The sequence below is a fragment of the Podarcis liolepis genome (genome assembly GCF_965112155.1).
Source record: "Podarcis liolepis genome assembly, chromosome: 10".
In the NCBI taxonomy this organism is placed as follows: Eukaryota; Metazoa; Chordata; class Lepidosauria; order Squamata; family Lacertidae; genus Podarcis; species Podarcis liolepis.
This window is the reverse complement of record NC_139562.1, coordinates 53,904,609-53,916,755: the sequence shown is the minus strand read 5'-3', so window position 1 is coordinate 53,916,755 and position 12,147 is coordinate 53,904,609. Positions and strand designations below refer to the sequence as shown.

Sequence of the window (12,147 nt, the reverse complement as noted above, 5' to 3'; positions counted from 1 at the left end):
ATAATTTGGGAAACTAGAACTAAGAGAGGGAGGAGAATTTTGTCTGGCCCTCAATTTTAAGCCCAACTTAACCAATTCCACACTTCCCAGATTGATGTGCATACTTTGGGTTCTGCACATTTCCAAACCCTGCGATACAGTTATAAAGTCAAAATACATTCCATGCATTTAAGAAATGCCTGTTTTAAGATAAATACTGCATACACTGAGATAGCAATACACATTTAAGTACATATTTGCGATAAAATGCATTTTTGATTGACACATTTCTGTATGGGCTTTTCCTTGTAAATCCCTCAAAAAGCAGTCCAAGATACATTGCAAATCCCATCTCAATCATAAACATACTCCAGGACCCAAGCGCATGCCTCTCCAATCTTCCATTATACATCCCTGGACTCTTTTCTCAGGTTGTTCAGTTCGTCACTATTAAAACAAAACTACCTGGAGGTAAAGGGACCTTCTTCCTCTTCTTCCCTTGAGTTTCTGGCTGCCTCCACACACTTCACAGAGGAGTGCTAAAGATCAATGCAGGCAGGGTTCTGCAAGCAGTATAAAAATGCTGAACCTCACATGAACATTTCCGCCTGCGACATCCGTGTTATGTTCAGGGACAGCAAATGAACCCTGCGGTGTCTCCAGTAGCAGACTTTGGGCTTTCAAATTTCAGCGGCATCCTGTGCGATGCCAAAAGTTGGTGCATCCTGTCTCTTGCATTCTATTCTAAGTCATTGTTGTGGTACCCTCTCAGCTTGGCACCGTGTTCAGGTGAACTGTTCACACTAAATCTGCGTCAGGTGTCTCCTTGAAGACTCCAGCCCTCCCTCCACAAATTACTGGCTGGAGTATAACTCCCACGGTCCCTGACCATTGGCTATGCTGACTGGACCTGACAGGTGAGGGAGCTCAACAGCTTCTGGAAGACCACAGTTCCCCCAGTCTTGGACTAGGGGAATCCCTGCTACAGGCCTAAGCTAGAATTATATATCACCTTGTAAACGAATCGGTGAGGTTGCCAACTCCTCTGTGGAGTCAAAGACAACACAGCAGTGACTACAATATGCTCTGAAGCTGTATGAAACCACTTGTCTGCTAATGTTAAGAAGTCAGTGCCTGGGGTAGAAATAGAAATGGAAAGAAGAAGTTCCAGCAAAAGAGGAGTGGACTTTAAAACTATTGGACTATATGGACATGGTGAAATTGACTGCAAAAATAAAGAGACCAAACAGATGAAATGCTTGTGGAAGAGTGGAAACCCTTTTTGGATTGTCTGAGAAAATACTACAGTCAAATGAAATTGCAGGCAGGATTTGAAATACAAGCAAAGGAATGAGAATGATAAAGCAATGCAATGTAGGATATATGTTTTATGGGGGGGGAGTATTGTATTCAAGGCAGTAGATAAAGGATTTGAACAGAAACATCATGGAAGTAATGATAGGATGTCAAAACGCTAAGGAAATACTGTATTGAAATTAAATTGAATTTGTTAAACTTATGAAAATTATGGGGGGAATAAAAGAAATCACCTGGAAATCATGTTGGGTTCCACGTTGGGAAAAGGTGGTACATAACTATTTCCTTGCTTCCAGCACAAGCAGCAACTACTATCCTAAGAGATGGCTATAGTTCTAGGTGTCTAGCGTGGCCTGTATGTCTAGCTACAACTGCAATCCCCTACAAAGCTATTTCAAAAAAGCCCATGTAACTCAATGGAATTTACTTCTGAGTAAACATTCAGAGAATTGCACTGCACTTCCTTTGGGCAATGCAACACGCATGCATTCCTATAAACTGCAGAAAGCTTCCTTCATTATCTTTTTTTCATTTTCTTCATATTTTCCTCTTAGGGTTTCGTTTTCTTCCCTTTTAGTTTTAATTAGAGATTTGAGAAAATCCTGACAGCATTATAATACAAGAGTTTATTTTTCTTATCAGTTTCTCTCTAAAGTGTATCTGTCAAAGGACTATGACAAAAAAGAAAAGGAGAAGAAATGCTGGAAATACAGCTGGCTTTGCATTTGTTTGACTTCTTTTTGTTATCTTGATCTCCATTTCTTAGAGTGATTTGTTTGTTTTCTACATATCAAAACATTTAGGCGTCCGACAGATTAGAAGTCTCTATGTCCAACAGATTAGAAGTCTCTATAGTGACAGTACACAATGGATTTTGACCTCTCAAATATTCTGTGTGTTTGATTGGACTGGCAGTCCCCCTTTGCATGAAAGGTTACAACGGCTGTCAACCAAGAGTTGGACCGGAATTGCCAGCCAATCAAATTATAGAATACTTAGAAGGTCAAAGTAGTAAGGCACACTAACATAATTCACAGGCTATATGAGGCATTAAAATCCTAATACCTCATTCTCGTAACAAAGGTTGTAATGAGAATGAGAAATGGCAAAACACGAATTCATTCCCGCGATGATTCTAGCAAGAATGTAAAAAAGCTGTAAACTTAACCCGTTCCCTGCTTTTAAGACTGTATCTTTGCATATGCATCTCTGTCAAAGTGCCCCGATGAGCAAGGAATTAACTATAATGCTGGATATGATTTTATCTTTGCAACGTACACCAAGTTAATTAACAGTCCCTGCATAATTTTGTCACATTATTCTGTTATGTCCTATAACACCATTTCAAATCTGGACTGGACAGTGACATACACAAGATTCCTATGCATAGGAAATTTTGTTTATTGTACTGTGGTGAAATGTTACATCTGCTTCCATTTTCCCCAGGAATTTCTGCTCAAGTATTGTCTAACCATTAGCTTCTCTCAAACTCGAATGTGCAGATGGCACTCAAAAGTGCAGACATAATAATTTTTTGTAGAGTGCAGTTTGTTCCTCAGAAATCAGGCTTGCTTTTTATAGGAGTATAGTCCCTGCATCATTCCACTTATTGCAGCATTTTAAATAATCAGGCTTTTCTGAGGGAATATTCCTCTGTAGCTCATATGTTTTGTCAACATAAACAGGGATAATGCTGACAAATAATTAAAAAAAAAAACCAACACAAACCAGCGGTATTACGGTAAAAGGGGGGGGTGTTGAGTTTTAAATCGCTTTATTTCATCACTCCTTTACTTGGTGAAATGCTCACGAAATAAAACCAAGGAGAGACAAAATAAGGACTGATATAACCTGGAGACATTTGGTTAACTTCTTCCAGAATGAAATATAAAATGTTAACTCGTTGCACTGAAATTAGAGAGGGGGCAAAACATTCTCTGCATATTCCCTCATTGAGAATCTCTCATATCTAAAAAGCAGAGGCTGCATATAAAAGACAATCCGGAGACATCTTTGAAGGTTCTCTTTCAAAGCATCTCGACTTCCCTGAGCGTCTGGGGATTTCTGTTATTAATTGAAGTTAATTTTCTAGGATATCAGTTTGCCATGCACGTGGGAAAGATTGATAGCCTCTTCAATTCTCAAGAGTGTTGAAAATGACACTGTTCCATCACCGGGTGCCTTCACTTTTATCATCACAAATCAAATTATAAACATCGGGGCAACCTTGCTGAAATCTGGCTTCGGGAGATTTCCATAAGATTAATTAGGCGGCCCAAGCAAAGATGGTAACATATAAGGGGGCGAAGGGAGGGTGGGCAGAGGAGGAGGGGAGGGAGGGAGGGAGGGAGGGAAGGAGGGCAAGAAGAGCCATTCATTTCTCACAGAATGGGGAAGTCGATTCAACAATGGGTAATTAGCGTGGGCCATGGATTCTCAAAGGCACTGAGGACACTGGACTCTTTCTCTCACTCTGATGTTTAGTGCTGTATTGTGGACCCCTCATTTAATTAGGGCACTTTGATACCCAGAGGAGAGCTCCCAGCTCCAGGGCATGCTAAACACAGACAGACACCACCAAGATTCTGCCTCCTTCCACTCTAATTAGAGACACAATGAGCTGCAAAGACAATGTTTTACTCCAAGATTTCTTCGGCAGATACCTCTGGCAGGAAACAATCGTTTATTTTGTGTCTATATTGGTATTCAGATTAAATTGTTAGCATGCAAAAGATGAGCTGAGGGCACATATCTATTAAAAATGCTTGGCAGAGTTCAGAAATGATGGAAGTAATTCGTGTGTGTGTGTGTGTGTGTGTATTTCTCTTTTTTATTGTTTATTTAAAGAAGTATGCTCCTTTTGGAGCATTTATCTTATTGCTCTGTTTTCTAGGCGGCAAGTGACTGGACTTAGAACAAAGGAGAAGAATATATGTATAATACGATGCAATGGCATCACCTCTCCACTCCCCAGATTTTAACCATTTCTGTTTCTCATGACATCGACTTTTTTGTTTTGTTTTTCACTTTGTTTAACTTGGCTTTTTTCAGAAAAAGGAAAACTAGGCAGGAGGAGCAAAGAGGAAGCGCTAAATGGCTCTGCCTTTTGGAAGGGCCTTAGCTCAGAGGTAGGATATTTTCTTGGCTTGCAGAAGGTCCTGGGTTCAGTTCCAGGCATCGCCTGGTAGCGTAGGTCCCTCCTGGCTGAGAGCCACTACCAGTCTGTGTAAACTAAGCTGATGTCCCGAATATGCCCAGACCAATGAGGATGAGCGGCTGGATTTTTAGTTCTTTATTAGCAAAGCACTCAGCTACATCAGCTCCTGACATGCAAGTGAAAATAACAGGACTCCGCGCTAACTAGCTGCAGGCTTGTGTTCCTTGTCAGACCGTTGAAGCAACAGCCTGGCCCCAGCCTCTCCCGCCTTCTTAAACTCCCTTGCCTGATGCAGTGTGCTCAAGCACTCAATGGCTCCTCCTCAGTGGCAACTCTAGCTCTTCCAGGCCTTCAAGCCCTTCCTTGAACACAGAGAAAATGGGGATGGACACATAGCTATGCCTCTTCTCCAATCTCCTTATCCCGTTTCTGGATGCCTGATCATCTCCTCTTGGCTCCCCTCTTTCACCACCGGTACCTTCCTCAAGGGGGGCACATCTCCCCACAAGTCCTTGGCCCCTTCTCATGAATCTTCCTCCTCACCTGCCTCTTCTGCCCACACATTCCCTCCCCCATCTTTGGGCGCCTGCCCATCCCCGACAGCTGAAGCATAAGGCAGTTTCCTATGTCCCTGTCCCTATATTGCCCTTATATCTTAAGTGTCCATTTCCTTACAAGCAATTTATTTTTATTTTGGCTCTGTCTGAATATCTTCCTGTCGAGTAATTTTAACCCCCCCCCCAAAAAAAGGAGGGAAGCCTTTTAAGTAGATATTTTTTATCCCAGCCTGTAATTGTATTTTCAGGCTTCAGATGGGATATGTATACAGTGGTACTTCGGGTTAAAAACTTAATTCGTTCTGGAGGTCTGTTCTTAACCTGAAACTGTTCTTAACCTGAAGCACCACTTTAGCTAATGGGGCCTCCCGCTGCTGCTGCACTGCCGGAGCACAATTTCTGTTCTCATTCTAAATGAAAGTTCTTAACCTGAAGCACTATTTCTGGGTTAGCGGAGTCTGTAACCTGAAGCGTATGTAACCTGAAGCGTATGTAACCCGAGGTACCACTGTATATAGGATATATTTTGTAGGATATTTTGTGGGAAGCGATTCGTAAATTAAATTAGTCAAATAAAAAAATAAGGGTGTTTGGCTATTTTTGGATACCTCGGCTCCCACAGACCTCAGTCTACCTGATTCCACTGCAAAGTATAACCCCTGGAGTGGTTTATTGCAAGCCCTCAGGCCACATAATAGAAGCACACAGCCACAGGGAGGTGTCACCCTCACATGTTTACTCAGGGGAAGCCTGACCCCATTTACTATGAGACAAGCCTGCTGATTGGCCCTTGAGCCCAACTGATGTTTGCTTCCCACTCAGAAGACCAGCCCTACCATTAGGCAAAATGATGCGGTTCCCTCAGGCCATGAATAATTGTGGGTGGAAGAATAGCAGTGTTGTAGGACAGAGTTGTGTGCACCAGGTAGCCTCTCCCCTCTCCCCAAAGAACTTAGCCTGCTGCCCTTGGGTGTAACTTGATGGATGAAGTACGATTTAGCAGCCCATCTAGTCAGCTCTTCTTTGTGGAATTGTGAGGTGGGGCGGGGAAGAGGAAGCCATTTTGTCTTTTCTCTCAGTCCTGTTCCCACTAGAAGCCTCTTGAGCCATTGCGCATGTTCCTATGTACTTACCCTATTGGCACCCTTGCCACCAATGAAATAACTTCATTTTGTGCCCACAAGAGACACAAGGGAATATGATTTCTACAGACCCATGAATTTTTAAGCCTTCACTATTAATGTTGCTTAGCCACTGGGGCCAACAAACCCTCTTCTTCAAATTATAATGAACTGCCAAGCTAGAAATACAGGTCATTTGTGCTGAAGGATATGGTTTGTCTTACTACATATCTTTTTTAAAAGGGGAAAAAAATACTCCTCCAGATCTCAAACTTTCCAGCAGCAAGTTAAAATGTACATATTTACATCGTTACTTTTGATGGACAGTTCTGCGCTGATTGGAAGAATATAAATATCCCTAGAGAACCTGCATATTGGAAATTAATCTCTGCATACACAAAATACTTGTGTATGCTGCCTCACCATAATTTTGAAGAACAATTGGCACTAATAATAAAAAGGGGGTGGTATTTTTAACTGTGCTGCTGCTCTATATTTAGAGTTAGCTGTGTGTTGTTTATTGTTTATTGAGTGTTGGAAACATTAGTTGGAACCAAACTAATACCAATAAGTTGGAAAGTAAATGAGGATTCACCAGCAACTGCAGAAAACTAAGCACAGTGCATGGCATTTTAAAGAAAAATTAAGGTCAACACTTTAACATAGTCCATCAAATACAATTACTGAAAATCTATGTAAAAGCGAAACTAGGACTAGACTTGTATCAATTTTCTGTTGGCCTGTTTTGTGCCAAATTAACTGGATATTCCCAAGGGGCACCATACATTTGGCAAAGCCCTGGTGAATAGGCTGGTGGTAGTAGAGGCAAATTAACATTATGTAACATCTGTGGTAGAAAGCACCTTCCATCAAATTAGATTGGTACAGCATCTGCAGACCTTTCCTTGATAAAAAGAGGTAGAGAGGCCATACACATCCAAACTTTGGTACAGGGTGACCACAGATGCATCATCTTCATCATCATCATCAAAGAAGGAAATACATCACCCAAAAAGAGGTCAGAGGAGCAGCCAAGTGTCCTGAAAATATGCATATGCTAAATTTATATGTATAGGTACAACTTTAGAAATAATTGCTATCATTTAAGTAGAGATACATCTGTATTGGAAGGCTTTGACCAGGTGACCTCTGTTCCTGCTCAGCTTGCTCTCTAGGTGTTAACGGTGATGGGCAAGCAAGACTCCACCACCATTTGGTTCTTTAGCTTTAAACCAGACTTGGACCAGGCAGCCCTTCAAAGAGAGGGATGTCCTTTGTAAAGTAGGACACGTGGTCATCTTGTGCTAGTTACATCCTGTTTGGGCTACTGCAATGTATTGTACATGGGGTGCCTCTGAAGACTGTCCAGAAGCTGTAGTTAGTTAAAAATGCAGCAACCAGGTTGCTGAAACTATGTGTGTGAATGATATATTGCCAGTTATGGAATGCCTACACTGGCTCCTAGTCCAATTCTTAATGCATCTGCCTTAATCTTTAAAACTCCCAATAGTTTGGGACCCTGGTGCCTCAAATACCATCTCTACCAGCATGAACTTGCATAGGTGTTACAGACATTCTCAGAGGCCTTCCTCTAGGTGTCCCCAGTGGAACTCCTGCCTCCCTCCCTCTGGAGTGAGTGGTTTTTATGATCTCCTATCTTTGGCCAATCTCACCTCCACACATCACTAATGACTCAGTTTATAGCTGAGAGGCTGCTTCCTGGTTGCTACCTCCCAGCTCTTCCGCACCTCCTGTGCAACATACCTGGATACTTGGAGCAGCAGGTGAGGAAATGGTGCAAGCGATGGACAGGCAGTGGGAGGGGAGGAGGGATAAGCAAGAGGAATTGCAACTGCCTTATCTCCTGCTGCACATCACATCTAATGTCTGGATTGTGAATCTAAGAAGCCACTCAAAGCAGATGAACCAGATGAGCAAGCACCACAGAGGTGATCCCAATGTTTGTGATTCTAAGGCCTGGTCTTAAAATACAGAGGGCATCAACAACCAGGGAGCCACAGCAGAAAGCAGAGCATATGAAAGGCTTCATGTATTCATACTCCCTGCCTCCTTTATTTCCATTTGCCTACCTCCCACCATCTCATTCTCTATGCTCCCTTTGTTTAGCAATTCCCTTGATTCCCTCTTGCATTCAGTGATGCGCCTTGCTTCAGGGGCCCTTTATAGTAATTTATTCCATATGCTCCTAACCCCTTTTTGTGTAAAATAGTTTTGCCTTCGTTCCCCTCACCCCCTTGTTCCCACCTTTCCATTTTTTAGATCATATCTTTTCAACTCTCTGGTCTTGCAAGTGTAAGGAGCTTGCTTGGATCAATTTTATCAATCCCCTTCATAATTTTTAAAACTTCAGTTGGGTTACACGAAGTCTCTTCCATTCCACTGAGAATACAATCAACTTCCCCAGTCTTTCCTCATAACTTAAATCGTTGAGCTATGGTATCATTTGTATAATTGCTCTACAGTTCTCCCCTGAAGAGCAATTAAACCTTTTCAAGGATATGGTGGCCAGTACAGTAAAAAAAAATTACTCAAGGTAAGAATCTCTTTTTTAATAATAATAAAAAAATACCTCAAATAGAAATAACTCAATTTCCTTGATTTGTACAGAAGTTTCCCTAGTATTATTAATTTTCAGTTTTAGTTAAAAATGGAACTGAAATAGCCAATGCATTAAAAATAAAATTCATGTGTATAAATAGATAAAATTAAGGCCAGATACATTCTGGTCACGTGATGTGACAGCTTACAGAAAAGGCCAGATTGTGGGTGGAAGGAAGAGGGTTGGCTGCTTAAATGGCAAGTTAAGCATGGCATATTAAGGCCTAACAGGCCACCTTTGGCCTTCTCAAGGTTCATGGCAATTCTGAAATGAAGACATGAGATCAATTGGCCCTTAATTTCAAAAAATACAGAGGAAATCCTGGCTATTTTCAGAGTTCCCTCTACGATCGTCCAATATATTTAATTCTATAGTGTTCAGGGCAGAATGAACATTATGTTTTTTGGAAGTGGGCAGCCGTTTGCTTCAGGTCACTGATTGGTAATTAAACCATAAATGTGCAGTGGTCATATTTACCCCGGAACAACACATGAAAGAATAATGGAGCAACTTTCACAGTCAAATCCATTCACCTTTGATAACAGTGGCATCATCTTCCTATCAATTTCCCCTTCTTGTACTTGTGTATCAGTTCATACTTTTCCATGTTGTAGTACAGGCATACGTAACATAAACGCTGGTCAGTTCCAGTAGTGTTCTGAACACTTCCTTGTTACTCCGATTGAACCCCCAAACATTTTTCTGTTCATTGACATATACACCAGCACTTCCATAATCTGCTTTAAGGCAGTAACTCGTACCTTGCCTTGCTGCAGGTCAAGGACTCCAGTTCCCATCAGCCCCAGCCAGTGCAGTCAGTCCAACATCATCCAAAGCACCAGAGATTCACCAACCCTGCTGTAGATTCAGCTCTATATTCTCATAAAAACAGCACCATTCCTTCACATGCTCGTGAAATGGGCCTGAAGATTAGCAGGAAGTATGATAGTTACATTGGAAAATACAGCCCAATATATTATGGTGCCTGAGGCAGAAAGACCCAATGATACCCCTGTGGCGGTAAAAAATATAATAAGCTAAAGAACTGTCAAATTATTATTCGTTAATTGTACTCCAAAATCTGCTGGGTGAGAAGAGAAGTCTCACCCCACCCTCCAGTAATGCCATCTTGTATTTTATTTATGAAACTGCCCCATTGACATAGAAAATGGTATGATACTGTGTGGATGCATTTATATATAAACAAAAGAAGACTGTGGTTGAGGTGAGAGAAACCTCTCTTTCTCCACCTTACCAAACTGCACTCCATTGCTTCAAGTGTTTTTATCCAGTCTGGCACACTTCTAGCACGAGTGATGGGTGGTCCAGGAGAAAATTGGCTGAAGCAATGAAGCACAATGAGGTAAGGTAGGAGACGATTCACCCCATCCATTTCATTTTAGAAAAGGAGACAATCTCCACCTGTTTTACATATGAAGGTTTAGGATACAAGAATAAATACATCTGGCTTTCACGTCACACCTAGTTTGGCCTACAGGGAATGGTGTAAAAATAATAATAGTGAAATGTGAAATACAAAATGAATCCCTGTTTCCGCAAGACCAGTGGCATAGCGTGGGTTGCCAGTGTCTGGAGCCACATGGAAGGGAGCAAAATGGATGAAGTACACATGTGCATTCAACTGTCTAATGGTGTCCACATCACCCAGGAGATCACATGTGCAGAGATAAGAAAAGAAGAGTCAACATCAAGTCCCAATGACCGGGTGAGATTATATTCTCTTCATTCCCAACTATCAGAGAATGACCAGTTCTATTTTCCATCCAATTCCTCTCCTCTTAAGCAGCTCTGAATCACGTGTCAGGGTGAAACATTGTGCCATATGTGAAGTGGTACGTTGAAACGTTTTAGTTTTAGTATCTTGCACACCATATGAGTGAGCGGAACTGACAAAAATCACACAGAACAGCCTTTGAGTTTTCCAACTCAAATGGGCATGGTGTGAATTTCTCCTTAGTTTGAAAGAGGCTCAAACTCACGGCTCCCAGGAAAAGAGCTGTATGTTCTCCGTTGCCTACATCTTGCAAAGCACATTGTCGGTTTCCTCATCCAGTAGGCAACAATGACTCAAAACTCTTTCCAGCAAGCCGCAAGATCACTGGTGGGAGGGTTAAGTTAACTCTGCTTTGATATCAAGGAAGCGCTTAAATAATTACCACCTTCATCTTCCCATTCAGCAGTTGTCTGCTCTGCTGCATTCTTTTAAGAGACAACCTGTCTCCTCCCCTAGTTTCAAATCACTCTTGCTTATCCGCAGGTTGCACATATCCATCCTATCTACATTTAGAAAACCATTAATTTACTCCCTAATCATCATCAGAAAGTCATCTCTTAAGTAGCAGTGCAAACATGAAAGCACCCTTTAACATATGATTTCCCCCACACCCCTTCAAGTAAGATGTCTTGGTTTTATCTTGCAAACATGCTCCCCCTCTCCCACTTTAATGTCATTTATACCCAGCACTCCAAATGAAGCAATCTTATGGCATATATATATATATATATATATATATTTGCTTTCGTAGATTTTCACGGGTACAGGAATGCAGGTTTTGGTGTCTTCGGGTGTCTTCCCGTGTAAGAGTTGGGGTGTCTAGGCGACGTTTCGACGAGGTCTCACTCGTCATCTTCAGGCTGGTGCTTTCGGCTTCTTGTTACTGGAACAGAGCAGGATCTCAGTGTTTGAGTTCCTATAAATACTGTTGAGGGGGTGTGGTGTATAGCCTCCAACGTTCTGGGCAGATATATATCTAGCCTGGGTCTTCCAATATTCAGCTTTATTGGACTAGGGCTTCCAGTGGGAAAGGGAGAAAAACTTTTCTTTATGCGCTTTCTCCATGCCAGGCACAAGGAAATGTCATGTTGCCTCTGGGTCACCTTTTCTCTAAATTAGACAGTCCCATATGCCGCGACCTTCCTTCACAGGGCAGCAGAATGGCAAATACGGTTCAATATAAAGGAATATAAAGTGATGGTGTACATTGGGGCAGAATGTTTTGTTTCACAGGGAGGCAAATGGGGTCTGAACTGGAGGTGACTGTCAGGAACAAGACTTTATGGTGACTGTGCACAGCGCGATGGAGATGCTGGGGTCACGTGTAGCAGCCAGACAGAAGTCCTTCTGTCTGGCTGCTACACGTGACCCCAGCATCTCCATCGCGCTGTGCACAGTCACCATAAAGTCTTGTTCCTGACAGTCACCTCCAGTTCAGACCCCATTTGCCTCCCTGTGAAACAAAACATTCTGCCCCAATGTACACCATCACTTTATATTCCTTTATATTGAACCGTATTTGCCATTCTGCTGCCCTGTGAAGGAAGGTCGCGGCATATGGGACTGTCTAATTTAGAGAAAAGGTGACCCAGAGGCAACAT

General features: G+C 42.0%; 1 protein-coding gene across 1 annotated transcript in view; it reads left to right on the top strand.

Moving 5' to 3' along the window:
• The window catches only part of TFEC (transcription factor EC), a 380,439-nt gene that overhangs the window by 164,092 nt on the left and 204,200 nt on the right, over positions 1–12,147 (top strand). The window lies entirely within an intron of this gene.